This window comes from Hippichthys cyanospilos, chromosome 20 (genome assembly GCF_059441005.1).
Source record: "Hippichthys cyanospilos isolate Australia breed blue-spotted pipefish chromosome 20, RoL_Hcya_1.0, whole genome shotgun sequence".
Taxonomy (NCBI): Eukaryota; Metazoa; Chordata; class Actinopteri; order Syngnathiformes; family Syngnathidae; genus Hippichthys; species Hippichthys cyanospilos.
Window position 1 is genome coordinate 7,378,920 of NC_142388.1, and position 15,490 is coordinate 7,394,409.

A 15,490-nucleotide genomic window follows, 5' to 3' on the forward strand; every position below is an offset into this window, starting at 1 on the left:
CTACTTCATTCATTCATCTGTCCAGCTGTTTGTCCATCCATCCATCCATCCATCCATCCATCCATCCATCCATCCATCCATCCATCCAGCAAGTTTCCAAGAGGTGCAAATAAAGTTCAGCTGTGAGGGCTAACATGCATCTTGGGTTGTGCTGAACATCAATGACCTTTTTTGACGTTCGCAAACATGATTGTTAACACGGTTGTGGGTTATAACAGGCATGATAACATATTAAAATGTCAAAAATCCACATTTTAGCTAACATTCGTTATCCAGAAAATCTGATGGAAGAGAATTTAAGTTTTCTATTGTATGCATGAAGCGTTGAAGAAAAATCTCTTATTTGCTACTTTTGGCTTAGTCTCTGTCAATCACTCGCGTGATCCGCATCCACATGGTGCGGTTTTTATGCGTGGATGAACGATGCTTTCCATCAAGTTTTTCCAGCAGATACCTCAATACCTCCACTTGTTTCTTTAACACACTCACATGAAAATGGAGACTGATTGTTGATGATTGAGAATAAACGCCCATTGCAGACATCACTTTCTCAAACCAGTTCTGATGACCTCACCATTGTCGTGTCACATTAACAACTCGTCTAAGAAGATCTCTGGTGACCCTGTCATGGCTACCAGGTTTTGGAGTTTGGTGCTGAGAGGACCTTTCAGGAACTATTTAGCGCATGAGTGAGCAACTGACGCTTCAATAGACACTCCAAGCATCTGCTCCAGGGAGGGACTCATTTTCAGACATTAGTGACTGTTTTTTTTTTTTTTTGGTTCAAATAATATACAGTATTTACAGTTGACTCCAGGCATACAAATAATGGAATTCTACGTATAATTGACATCCATTGAAATGCATTAGGAGGAAATCTCCATCAGTCTGAAAAAATCTGTATCACTCGGAATATAGTAAATAGTTTACAAAAAAACACAATCAAATGGTACATAACTTTGCCATATACGTTGATTATCCCGAGCACTACTACCATGACAAAGACATGATTTAAAAAAAAAAACAATATGCATCATAATGTGCTCTCAAGTTGGAATGTAAAAAAAAAAGTGATTAAATGAACCTTCACAATTATTAATGATAAGATATGGCCAACTATTATTTAAGTTTTTTTTTTTAATGTTTCTTTTGTATCCTCATGGGAAAATTAATTTTTGTAGCACCCTGTCATGTCATTTCATGTTACGGCTCACAATGGTCAATGATAGCAGTCTAATATCTTTACAAAAGATTCATGGGACATCCATTTTGAGGATGGAGAACACGTCCTGTGGATTCTAATTCCTTCATTTACACATTTCCATTTTTATTTTGTAGTCCTAAAAACACATTTATTCAAGCCCCCCCACAAAAAGACATTTTGAAACGATTGTAGTTTTCCGTGCGCGGCTTTCAATTGGCACCGAAAGTTAACATCACGTTGGTGGGTTTAAGAGATTAGAAAGGGGGTCTGAGGTCTTCATAACAAACCTTTTTGAAAATCTGCAAAAAGCGTATTTAGTGATTGCGAGGCATTTTGGATTTGTAAATTGGCATCAGGATCAAATAGTAAATATACCAGATGAAAAATTAATCTGCTTAGCTCCGATGCTTTGTTTCTCTAAGAATAGCTCAGACTGACCTACAAAAAAAAACATTCATTTTCACTCCTAATGAGCGTCCCTAATAAAAAGGATCAACTTGCGAATCTTTTGTCGCCCCTCGATATCAGCAAGAGAAAAATCTGTCTGAAATTAGCGCTAGAAGAGTTGTTTATTTTGGCGAAAAAAAAAAACATGGTTATTTTAAAACCCATCTACAAGTGATAAATACCTCCCAAGCTATCTGGTTTGGTACTTCCTCTCGAGTCCCGGTTGATAGAAAGCAGCTTTGCACTCACGGCGGTGTTGATGGAGTTGCTGAGCAACGATGCGATGCAGGACACTTGCGGGTAACGCAGGGAGCTGTTTCAGGGTTATGACCACAAACTAAGGACTTGAGCCAAAGGAGAAGGTCTTAGATGTTGATATACACACAGTGGCCCATTGTATTGTGTCAAAACGTTGTAAAAACTTTGCCACAACCCCAATCAAACAAATGTACTGAAAGGTGACGCGCTGAAAAGTTATAGCTGCATTATGTAGCAATTATACCTTTTAAAAAGGGCTTCAGAATCAATTTAATGCAACACTGATTTGTAATAAGAAGGAAAGAGTCTTTGTTGTCGGCGTGGCGACGCCGGAAGATCTATCCATCCATTTTGTGTACTATTGCGCTCATTAAGGGACGATGTGTATGATTTAGGCCGTTTTTCATTCAAAAGGAATTAAATGATTACAAATTTCAAAAACTTGCAAATAAATGTGTTCTGAACAACCAACAGTATGTTTTAAATTCAATCATCTAGTTATCATGAAATGATATTACATGGGGGGTGGCACCCCTCCAGTGGCTGCCATGTCTGTTAAATGCTGCACCTCCTGCTGTCTGTAATGAAAAACGGTCAAAATCTTACACACTGTCCCTTTAAGGATATGGGTTAACATGGAGTTCATCCTAGCTCACCTTGGGTAAAAAAAGGGCTTCCCAACAGGCACTTTTGGGGCACTCTTGAGACCGAGCCTATTAATTTGTGTCATTATTGTGTCCATTATGTCCCAGCAAGACAGCAATGTTAAACACACGAGACGGCATTGGATAAAACGGGTTGTCCTCTATTGCAGGGGTTCTCAAACTATTTGGAGTTAGGGTTCATATAAAATAAAATGAAATTATTTCATGGACCCCCTGCAGTCAGGCCACAGACCACTGGGGGTCCGCAGCCCTCATTTTGAGAACCACTGCTCTAATGCGCACTCTAGTAAGGGAGCTCAAACCAGTCAAAAAATGCAGACCAAATAAATAGAATGGGTCTCAAGAGGCTATGAAGATAAACAACCATTGAGTAGCCAGCAGGCCCGTTCTAAAAGTAGCTTATCACTGATAGGCCATTGTGATTTTCTATGACATGTCTCCAGATGATTCACATTTATCACCATGGCTTGATTTCCTTTTGTTTTCTTTACAGAGGAATGTGCCTATTGTTTTGAAGGCCGTCTGAGTCTGAATTAAAAGAATGGAGTATGGTGCATAAAGCCTCAATCGTCATATTACAAATCCTCGGAAGCATATGTGGGTCACTGGGAGCATGTCAGGTGAGTGGACTTTTTACTCATTAAAGTAAATAGTGTTATTTATAAGTAGCAAGCATTGAAATGATATTTACGTACTTATTTTTATTAAAATTTCAAAGAAGTATTTTAAACATCTGCCTCCCTAGGGAAACATGGTGCAGCACACACCATTTATCTAGAAGTTTATGAAATGATGCAACATTTTTTTTTTTTTATCTTCGACCCTTCCTTCCGTGCTTTTAACATGCTTACGAGAATGAGGAAATAAGATTTAATCAAAAACTTGGATTAAAGTAGCCGGAGTAAATATGTGAGGAGAATTGAGTGTCCCTGACTTTAGAACGGGATGACGTTTTTGGAAAGAGCAGATCCTGAAATGGTGCCTACAAGCGCTATTTACGCTCCTTTAATCTGCATGGTTTTTATGTTTTTCCGTGGAGATGTCAAAATAAACAAACCGCAATCTCCTTCCTCAAGGATAACGCTGCAAAAGGCCTGTCTTTGCAACGATGGCATAAAGTTTCTCCGAGGAATATAAAACACGTGTGCACAACGCTTGATGGACACTATTCGAAAGGTGGGTCGAATTCTAAAATCGCTCTTAGTCTGTTTCGATACACATATGATAAGAACCCTATCAAAGAACAGCCGTCCTAAATGAGGGATTTCCGACGTTAGGTAACCGAATCGTTTGTTTGGGTCTGCAGCGGTGTTTGGCCCCTGGGAGCCTTCCCGACCGTCTCGGTCATGGCTTAAGAATTCCTGTCGAGCCTCAGGCTTGGAAAAGGGATGCTTATTACAGTAATACAGACCTTGGTTTTATGTAAGGTTAACAAAGACTTGCGGTTAATGGTTTAAAGCGTTTTGAATTTGTTGCTGCATGTTCGTAGACGAGCGCTTTTTAATCTAATGCGACGCTTTTTAGTGCCCTGACAGGAACGTTACTTTTTTCTTTTCGCAATAAGAGCAAATGAATTAGAACATGAACCAACATATTGCTAAATTGCCTTATAGTGACTTTTTTTATGCAAAATGCTGTATGCCAACATTTTTATATACATTTTCTATACAAATGCATGTTTTCATTATGCATACAATTTTCTGGTGGAAGAGCAAAAAAAATGACATCAAACGCAATCTATCTTTCTGAATTGCTGAATAAAATAGGCCTAAAAATACCTCAGTAGTCAGAAGCGAATGACACAGCACTCTTTTATGTCCTTTTTTTCCCCCAAACTCGCTCTGTTTTACCTTTTTTTTTTTTTCAACATAGCCCCGAGTCACACACTTGTTAAAGTCACTCAGTTTTTGGGATGGGATCAATCTCATGCAAATAGTTTTCTATGCCAAGGCAAATGGGGAGGAGCAAAGGCATAAAATGGAAATAAAGTATTCAAATCATTGAATCTCTCATTCACACTGATGGAAAAGTTAGCTAGCAAGGTCCCATTAAAGTTATTTGGAGGTAATCCAAGATATAAAACAGACTGAATCCATTTTTTCTTTGCTCTATACGCTAACTGCTTGGTCAAGTTCTTTGTCTGCCTTTGCAATATGAGGCTTTGCAATTCACACACCTGCAATACCTCCATAGATGCTAGATGAATTGTTGCATAAGCAGCACATGTGCTCCAGGTGTTCTTTGTTCAGTATAGCATGGATGATTTCCACTCGCTGTTGGTTTTAAACATTCCATTGTCGTGAATTACCGATATTTGGGAAAAATAGAACTATGAAATAGGACATTATCACAGGATACATATAGAGACAAAACAGTTTTTGGAGATTAAAGTAAGAGATATTATATTTTCCGAAACGTTTAATTACTTCAGTAGTTATTTTAAAGGACTTTTGAATGTTTTTTTAAGTCTTGAGTAACCTTAACGCCAGGGGTACCAGTACCACTGTATTCATGTACCAAATACAGATTGTGTTCAATGGAAAAAATAGTCTTGTTATTGTTATCACGCCTTCAGAATCTAATATTGGCTCATGCTTACTTGTAAAATAAGCACGGACAACAAAGCTTAACACATCAGCGCTATGTCCAATAACAAATACAGCTAACAAATAAAATTGTTAATTGGGAGCAAAGCATATCACAGCAGAGCATTGGCCAAAAAAAACCCCCAAAAAACATGATGGACCAAATTTGCCCCCGTGATCCTTAGTTTGATACCTGTGCAGTAATATCTCACCACATCCCCATTTTCGGGGTCAGACTGACCCAAAATACTTTTCCTTAGAAGCCAGTCCACTTTTTGTTGTGTAATAAACCCTGACTTAGAATGCCATGGACTCCGTCTTTGAAAGTGTTCAATATCCATAAGGAAGGAGAATAATTCGCAAAGCTGTTTCACATGCAGTCATAGCAGGACTCTTTGGTTCTCTCACAAGCTTCTTTAGCTCTTTGCAGCAGTAATACCGGGAAGGAAACAGAAGCGGGCGGCTAGTAAAGCCTCTTGTTATGAGACGATGTGGGACCATTACGGTTGCCATAGCAACAAGAGAAGAAGCTCATTTTAACCTCATTTCTGGGTCCTCGAAAGATTTTAGTTGATGAATGTGATCCCGGTTGTGGTATTTCGGTGGCAAAATAGGCTGAAAATTGGTAAGCAGCGAGATTGTGTTCAGAGTTTGTCAGTTGAACTGCAGAGAGATTCGTGAAAGAAGTTGTATATGGAGACAAACAATGAGCGGAAGATTCATCAGATGCTATCGGAGGGAGTCAGGGGAAATCTAATGCCACTTTGCACACCCCATGGGTGACTTTTGGATGTGAGCTGGAATGCAAAGAATGTCAGATTCCGAAGAAGTTGCAGGAAGGCTTCCATAGCAGATGACTGGATTTATGTGATGTAATGTCTAAAAGTACTTGGATTGCGTTTTTCCAGTTGCCTGACAGATTATCTTGGCGGTGTGAGGCGATTTGCAAAACTAAATAATAAGTTACAATATATCTGAGATTTGAAGTCAAATGACAAGATTTCTGTGCAGACGTTGAAAGAATTAAGGATAAGGGGCTCGAAATTACATCAAGGGATAGAAATTGCATTCATTTCATGACATTTCAAGAAAATGCTGGACCAAAAGTAGTAAACATTATTTACTCAAAAATATGAAGTAACTTTTACCCGTTTATTTAAAAAAAAATTATATGAGGGTCGAGGAATGAACTCATGACATTCAGATGGTTACTGCTACCTCATTAACGTTTTGTTTGAATAAATAATGTAAAAAAAAACATACAGAAAAACTCTAATTTTGAAGTTTTTTTAAATGAATTTTTTGAAATGTCATACCATTGGAAAAATTTTAGTAAATTTCACTTATTAATGTTTTAGTCAGTTATTGTTTGGCATTTGCGGCTTTTTCTGCCTTAAACAAAAGTGTAGCAAAAAATTTAGGCTACCTGTGTTACTCCTGAACAAGACTTTCACTGTTTAATAGTATTTTTTTCAATCTCCTGACTAAATGTTTGCCTTGTTTTGATTGGTTTTTGGTTTCCTGTTTCTTTTGTAAAGGCCCGTTCCAAGCGCGCTGCCCACAAAAGTGCGGCGCTCACGTTGCCTGCCCTGTGACTGAATGGCGAAGCGTACTTTGTACAGTTAATTTAGCAGGGCTTGGAATGACAAACAGCTTTGCGCCTATTTTATTTAAATGGAACATCTGGGTTTATAGTCTTACATATTTGGGTATCACATTTATTCCGTGAGGAACAGGGAGCCGTTTCAAAAGTCGCTTTACATCTTTATTGTCATGCATATTTATGTCCTGTCCTGAATTTTATGCCATATCAACAAATAAATTAACTCATTCGCTGCCTTTGATGCATATACTTGTCAGTTACATGTTTTAAAGTGTATAGGGTAGTGTTGCACATCGTGTTCCAATGTAAATTTCAATCAACATCTTTTCTGATGCAGATATGATGTCAGCACTAGATGTGAGTCAACACTTGTGGAAATGCTTTAAAATGGCTGGCAGTAAATTAGAGCAGGGGGGGAAAAGTTGACCAAGGTGGGTCCGTCAAACATAGGTAAAACTTGGTAACTAAAGGCACAAAACTCTGCCAGACCCAAGTTTGCACCAATGTTTTCTACATACCTTTCTTGCAGATGCAATGGAGGCTAAGGGATGTCCTCATACCCCCCCACCAAGAAAAAAAAAACTCAATTATTGCAAATAAATATTAACTTATTACAAGGTGGACCTGGCATGAGATAGCAGTACGTTAACTGTTGCCGCGCTACAATAAAAAAACACCCGTGTGCAAACATCACCTTGACATATGCATTTGTTTACGTTCCTACCCTCACCTATGGTCACAAGATCAAAGACCGAAAGATCAAGTTCACTGATACAAGGAGGCGAAGTGAGTTTCCTCTGCAGTTAAAGTGGCTCAGGATAAAAAATGTAAGAATGATTTAGAATCTTGTTCTCAACGAGTTAATAACGCGGGTTTCCATTGATCACTATTTTGCTCCTCAGCGATGTGGAACGGGTGACTTAAACGTTGACTTTATTTTTCTGAGCGGTGGTAAACATCAAAGGAAACCATGGGAACGGAACAGCAAAACAGTTTGAAAATTGAGGTTGAATTGCACACCGCGAGCATGTTTTCGTGAGCTCTGGTTTTAAATTTGACTATTTTGGAAATATTGTAAGATTTAAAAGGTGTTTTTCTTGTCTTCTCACTCCCTCTTGGATGTCCACAATTTTGGAGATTATTAGCTCTCAGAAGTTCCCCTCAAACTGTCTGGACGTCTGTGATCAAACTACAACTTCTTTTGCAGTGATTTAATACTGCGGCTGCTGCAGTCTTTCAAATTCTCACCGCAAATAATAGTGGATGAGCCCACTTTTATAGCGCTGTTTGCATTAAAATTACAGCTTGCGTGCCGCTACAGCATTGGCTCATGGCTCCAGAGAACCACAGCTCCTCGGGAAATGTTATGTGCAAACATATCCATTTCGGGGTTAAATATAATATTTGGATATGTCTTTTCCTTTTTTACTTTTCACTTATATGTTGTTTGAGATGTATAATTTTCTATTTAGGTGGTCAGTTAGAAATTTCCAGCTGCATAAATTGACATTTTTGGTTGAGTTTGGAAGGTTCTTCCCAACCTGCTCTTTCCTTATTTCTTTGAACGAACCCCCGAATCTGAAGCAGATTCAAAGACAGAAACACCCGCATGCTCAGATATTGCGGTCTGTTTATTAAGACCATTTCGAGAAGAAGACACCAATCAATTTCAGAGCAGACTATCCGAATCCCAATTCCTCCTATTTGCCTGTTTTTCACTACATCAAAGTGGCAGAGAGGAAACATTGTGAATGTGCCTGATACCGTGCCATCGGCCTATTTGCAGCGTGTTCTCAATAACAGGAAGTCCGGAGAAATGAGTTCTCCCATAATTACAACATGCTTGTTTTCCCTTCCTCTCCATATAATGTTCTTGGGGGTAAACTCGCGCTGACATCAAAGGATGGAATGTTAAATCTTGATCTCATATCGGAAGGGGCTTCCACTGCAAAACGCCAATAGTTGAATAAAGCCTCCCTATTTGAGCTATAGGGATGCCGAGATGATATGGGTTTAAAGAAAGGGCCGTCGGCTGCGGGGGAGGCTAAAAAAACATAAACAAAACTGATATTTGTATTTGGGGAGCCATGATACCTTCAATAGTTAGGACTCACCGGGTTTTATAAGCATCACTTTTGCGCCTTCTTGCCACAATAATATTAAATATTGACTTAAAAAGCAGTCTTTGAGATGTTCTCTTAAAACAATCATTCTAAAATGGGGGTACGAGAAGACGCTTCGTGAGGTATGTGAGATTTTCAAGGATAAACTCATCTAACTTGATAGGAACACTACATCTATATTTTCACATTAAGAGCAAATTGATTGGGACATGCATTTTATTGCTAAATTGTGTAATGTTGAATGCGGGACTTGTTTAAAAAAATTGTAAGGCTGAGACCAAGTGGAAAATGCACACCAACATGGAACATCCTGGCACTGGAACGGGGGCGTGGCCAGATCTTTTTTTTTTTTAGGTTGTAACAACTGCTCAATGAGGGTTGGGCAAGGGTGGCATTTAGCTTGGATTCATGAAAATCAAAAAAAAAAAAAAACATTTTATTTATGACATACATTGAGATCTAAGTATTCACTGCATGCATGCAAAAATGGCAGCAAAATCGCAGATATGCAAATTCCCCACAGTCCAACATGAAGTGTTTTTGACCAGCTTGTAGTACCAGAACCTCAACATTCATTTTTTTTTTTGTTTCAGGCACTTTGATGCACTTGTTTTATTTTTTTTCAGTTTTAGACTAAGCTGTAACCCGTATAAACGCTGAGAAAAAGAATTAACAGTTGTTCAAAGTTGAGTTATATTGCTTTTTTTCTTGTATACAATTCTTTTAGATGATAATCTTATTTATCGTCAGCGCTCGAGTGTGGTGGGGGGGGCGAAAAGTTTCCTAGGGGGGCCTTAGCAAAATATAATTGAGAAGCATCGCATCACACAAACACAATTAATGTTTGTAGCATTAACAACCCAAAAAGAGTGTGAAAATATGTAGTGCATGCAAAAAAAAAAAAAAGGTCACCGTGTTGCCACAAAGTAAGCCACACAATCTGCTGTCACAATTTCCCGGATTTGACTTCACATGACGTCCTGGAATTCGATAATACATTTATTTCAACTCCCATGGTGGCGGGCGTTTGATCCCAACGTTGAGTTTTACGCAAGAATACAGTTTACCTTTGATTCAACTCGAACGTCTTCATCAAGGGAGCGATTTGCTCGGACACATTCACACATTTCAAAGGTGACGCCGCTTTCCCTTTGAATTCATTCGCGCCGGCGCGCATCATTAAAGCGCTTAGCGGCCGACCCGAGCGGACCAGATATAAAAGAAAGCAAAAAGAATGAAAGTGTGCGACGGGCGGTGAGAAAGCCCATTGAACACTCAAGTATGAGAAGAGGGATTAGAAAGTGAATAGCGATTACCGCCATGTCGCCCCGCCAGACACTGTAATTACACACATTGTGACTGATGCCATGATTGCTCAAGCGGAAGGAGACACTGACTGTAATAGTTGGGAAAATGTGGACTACAATGACAGGTTGCGGTCATCACTTTTTAGGGAAAAGATGAAAAGGGACCGAGCAGCTTCCCCTTTCTGTCAACGCGCGGGGATATTTCAGGGCAATCGAAAGATGGCTTTCAGACAAATGACAAGAGGGGAAAAAAATGACAGGAGCGATAAAATGGGACGTTTCGATCGCTGGTTCGAAAACTTTTCTCGGTGATGTGTCGCTTGGGAAAGGATTTTTGCAAGTAGCGCCGATGCGAAGCGTTTTTGGTCAGGGGAAAAAAAGAACAACGTTATTTGATTGAATAAAATGTTTAACTGAATTTGTACAATGCTCTCTCTTGAATTACTTTGAAAAAAAAGATTTTTAAACAACGGTTGATTATTATGGACAACCTTTTTGACTAGCAAACCAATTTGAACGTATGAAACATGTTCAGACATTAGTGAAAGCTAAATGCTAAATTCGTACGTTTTTATCCCCCGTATAATGCTCCAAGTACGCCCAGGTACAAATACCACGACCCTTATTCTCAAAATGTTTGGGTCAATTCCGCACAATATGACTCCTAACAAAATGACGACCCATTTATTAATTAAAAAAAAAAGAACAACAGCTCAAACTGACCCAGTTATTAAGTTGGTCCATTTTCTGCCCCATATCAATTGTAAAATTCTGGACATGAGCTTACATTATATTTTCTGTCAATATTTACCTAATTCAATGATTATTATACGTTTTTTTTAGCGTTTTCAAGTTTTTTTTATGCTAATTTTTAAATCTATTTTTAAAATCTCACAAACCCTTTTTGGAAACCACCCGTTCAGCTGAAAAATGAAATTTGGAGAAAAGAAGCAACATTTAGAAGACTGAAAATGAAACAGTTTCAAATCAACGCAGAAGCAAATTACTGTGATTATTTAGATTAAAATAAAGAAAATGAAACATCTGCATCCACAGTGGAACGTGTTCAGAGTTCAACATCTCACAACTACAAAATTATTGGTGCTCTATGTTCAAACGTGCTTAAAATATGATTACAAAGTTGCATGCGGACTTTCTGACGTTATCCTGCAAAAATCATCCTTTCTTTCAGATTAGAGTATTTCCAAGGACTCGAGGAATTTCCGAGTCCAAAGTAACCTCCTTTGGCACAGATGATTGGGCTGAAAAGTAATCATGCACAAAACGCGGCAGCTTGAGCGCCGTTGCATAAGAGGCCGGCGTTTGTCAATGCGGGGGGTCATGTTATCAATTAACAAAGCCACACTGATACCCCCGCACTCACACAAATCCCTCTGCAACACCCTTTCTGGAAGCGGCGCTGCTCTGCCGTCTCCCGTGTAGTTCAGGGACTTTGATAGGAAGATTACAGTATAAGAGAGCAGCTTTTATGGTTGATGGCCTCCGAGGCAGGCAAAGAACATGCCCGTGTCCGTTTAAAAGCGCCAAAGAGGGTCATTGTTCTACTGTAATCCAGCCACAAGATTAAATCATGAGCCGGCAGAGAAAACCATTTTTTGCCTTCGCCGCAGCCACATTCTCATATGACTGATTTGATTGCTCTCCTTGTCTTTTTTCGTTATCTAATGAGCCGAGTTTAAAATAGAGAGGCACAGGCATGGTTGAGGGGCTTCTATTGGTACCGGTGGTCATGTTTGCTTTTTCCGCAAACTGAGCTTCCGTTTGCAAAATCAAAAGATTTTATCTTGCGGTTTTCTCAAATGAAAGCTGAAAAAACACATTAAGCTAATGATGCAGAGTATAAACTTGTAACATCCTGTCATTTCAAGGTCATTAAATTATGTAAGATAGAACTGAACCCTAAAGTTTGATGTTTATGTCATTTTCAAGGGGGATTTTTGTCTAATCGGTGTTTTCCCGGACACCCGCAACTTTTTCTTCGTGCAGTTGTGAGGGATTCGTTCCCCCAAAATTTTTTTTGAGTGATTTATTTTCAATTAATCATAACCAATCAGCAGTGTCGGGAGTAATGCATTACAAAAGTCATGGATTGCATTTTGTTGTAACACGGTGATATATTGAACACAAAACATTTGAAATATTTTACAAATGAAAGTAACACAATGCATTAAATTGTATTTTTAGTCTGAAAGTGTTATTTTTTTGCCCCACAAATTCGCCAAAAACCCACGAGTTTGGAGGAGAAGGGGGGGTCACATGACCCCAGGAAAAAGGCAATTTTTTTGTCATGTGAAGTGTAATAAAAATGAGATATGAATCTTCCTATTTATTTATGTCATCATTTATTTTACTTTCAGGCACTTTGATGCACTTGTTTTTGTTTTGTTTTTTCAGTTTTAGACTAAGCTGTAACCCGAAGAAATGCTGTAAAAACATAATGAACAGTTGTTGAAAATTGATTTATCCTGCTTTTTTTTTTGTTCATGTTAAAAAGTAACTTGTAACTTATTAGGGAATGTGGGAGAAAGCTAGCCCAATGAAACCAAACCACTAATCCACCGTGCTGGTCTTCGTCATACATACTTAATCAAAATTTTTTTTACTGCATTTTAAATTAAATGTACATGTTTTTCTTTTATTTAAGATGGTATGGGGTAACCTAATATATTTCAACCTGAGAGAAACACAACTTCATATTTTTGGGAATGTCATTAATTTCCTGTCAGATTTTCGTTGTGGTGCGTATACGTTGGCTGTAGTCAGGCTGAGATGATGGCCTCAACTTCTCTTATTCTCCAAAATTGTGCAAGAGAAGAGAAGAGGGGGGTGACAGATTGACTCGCGTGGGTAATAAAATAGCTGGAAAGCTCTTGATTTCTTGCCTCTGCCTCTTATGAATGGAGCTTTCCGACTGAAGCTCGGAAATCTGGTCAGTTGTGAACCGGCTGGGGGGGATTTATGGTAATATCACATCGCTACTGGAGTACACTTCTAACGCATTCCTAAATATTCGCAACATGTGGCTTATTCCAGCGAATCCATCGGGCATTATTACGTCACAACTTTAGGAAACATCAAAATTTTGCCACGTGAAGTGTAAGTGCAAGAAAATAAGGATTGGTATCTTTTTTTTTTTTTTTTAGATTTCAGGCACTTTGATGCACTTGGTTATTTTTTCAGATTTAGACTAACCTGCAACCTATATAAACGCAGTAAAAAAGTACTTGATGTTGCTTTTTTTCCTTTGGTAATGTTAAAAAGGATAGTTTTTGGTATACCATTTTTTATAGCTAATAATATTATTTACAGTCGTAGCAAAGGGGTTTGGGCACGAAAGTTTTTGTCGTTCCTTAGGGGGCTTTGCAAAATATAATTGAGCCTTAACCCGACATAAAATTTTGTGGAAATAGTAGTAGAAGTAGTACAAAAATAAACTAAGCATATAATTATATATACTGTACTATAAATGTTATATATTAATAGTATACAAACAGAATTCAAACAAGCAGTTACGAAACAGAATATAACTGATTGAATTATACTATTTTTGTGTGAAATCCCTCATTTCGTACTACTTGGCTGTTGCTTCTGTGACAATAAAATCCACGGCACCTCAAAAAAATGTGTTCTTACATAAAGTCTGCACGCACTTGATGTTGAGGCGCGAAGTGAGCTTCCATCACATCTGCCCACGAGAGCTCGGCCACACTAAACGAACGGCATACTTATGTGTCAGCAGCGGGCCAGATAAGGCTAATAAAAGTAGACGGAGAACAAATCACAGCGGCCTTGCGTTAGGCTGCGCACAAGCAAAATGTGATGGAATGTGTGCTTTTCAGCACTCCCAGTGTGATTCCATCTAAACCAAAACAGATTCCGGCGTTCCGGCTGTTACTGAGCAGTGCCCTCGCTCTCTCGCTGAAGTTCACTGAATAATTATGAGAATGCTGTGGGAGGTTAATTTGGGTTAGAGAACAATGAGCTGCTCAAAAGAAGCTTTAGGAATACAATGAGATCCTGGGAGAGGCTTTTTTTTTCAATTTTAACAACCGTAGGCTTTTTATTTATTCTTTTATCTGGGATCTATTATAGTTAGTCCCGTTAGTATACCATCCATAACCTTACATCTTTTTAAAAATTCAGATTTGCCTTGAAAAAAAAGAAGTATTTTTAAGCATTCCTTGCTTATGATGCGCTCTCAGCACCGTCCTAACATTACTCTAGAATGAAGAAGAATGATGAAGAATTTTTACCTCCCCTACACCGCCCACGGACCGCTCGCAAAAGAATAAATACATGGCGACCTTATTCACGTCTTTTATTTTCATTTTGGTTCCTGAGTTGAGCTGGAAAGATTTCGCATCGAAATGGCCAAATAAACATCAATGTTGAATTTACCAGTTACAATATTTTACAGGCAGTCCTCGGGTTTCAAAGTTCAGTACTCGTAAACCGAACTTGCACATAAGTCGGAGCTAACCCTTTATTATCCCTAAAAACTCCTAAATGTCTTAATAACTATCCAAATAAATGCCGACACCTATGTAAGAAAGAAGGGTAAACGCGACATATTAAGGTAAATCGGTAATGTGCCAAAATATAATTAATATGTGTATATTTACTGCTGAAATTGTAAAACTATCATTTAGAACTCTTTTAGTATTCCACAAGGACACAAATATTGATGCGCCGAACGGTTTACAGTCTCAAATTCTGCTCGCAGGAAGCACGAGTTCCAGGGATTATCCGAGATCGGCTTGGGTGCGGAAGAGGACGTATACAAGTTAAGCTGCTGCCACACGTAACATTTGTAAGAAACACAACTGGGGGGTGTCGGAAATACTTGTATTTACTCCGTAACCGTCATGATGTCCAATTTCATGATGATTGTTCAGGGAATAATATTTATTTTCTGTTAAAAAAAAGACTGAGTGGGAAGTCAGTGTTTTCCTTTTGAGCGCTGCAGATGTTCTTGACACGTGGCAAACACTGGTCAGAGAAATCAAACCCCAAGAATAACTTTAACTAGCCAGAGATTGTAAAAATAGATCAAATCCAATTGAACGTTTTAATAAATGACTTGCGTAACGGCGTTTTTATTAGATCGTCTTTCTAAGCGCGACTCCTTTCATGTCGTTTGTCTTGTGACTTACGTAACTTCTGGATGCGTTCAAATGTCAGGTGTGTTGTTTTAGAATCGAATTATAATGTCTGTCTGGCCAAACACGGTAGCAAATATCCCAAATCCTGATGTTTGGGTATTGTCCCTTCCATTCG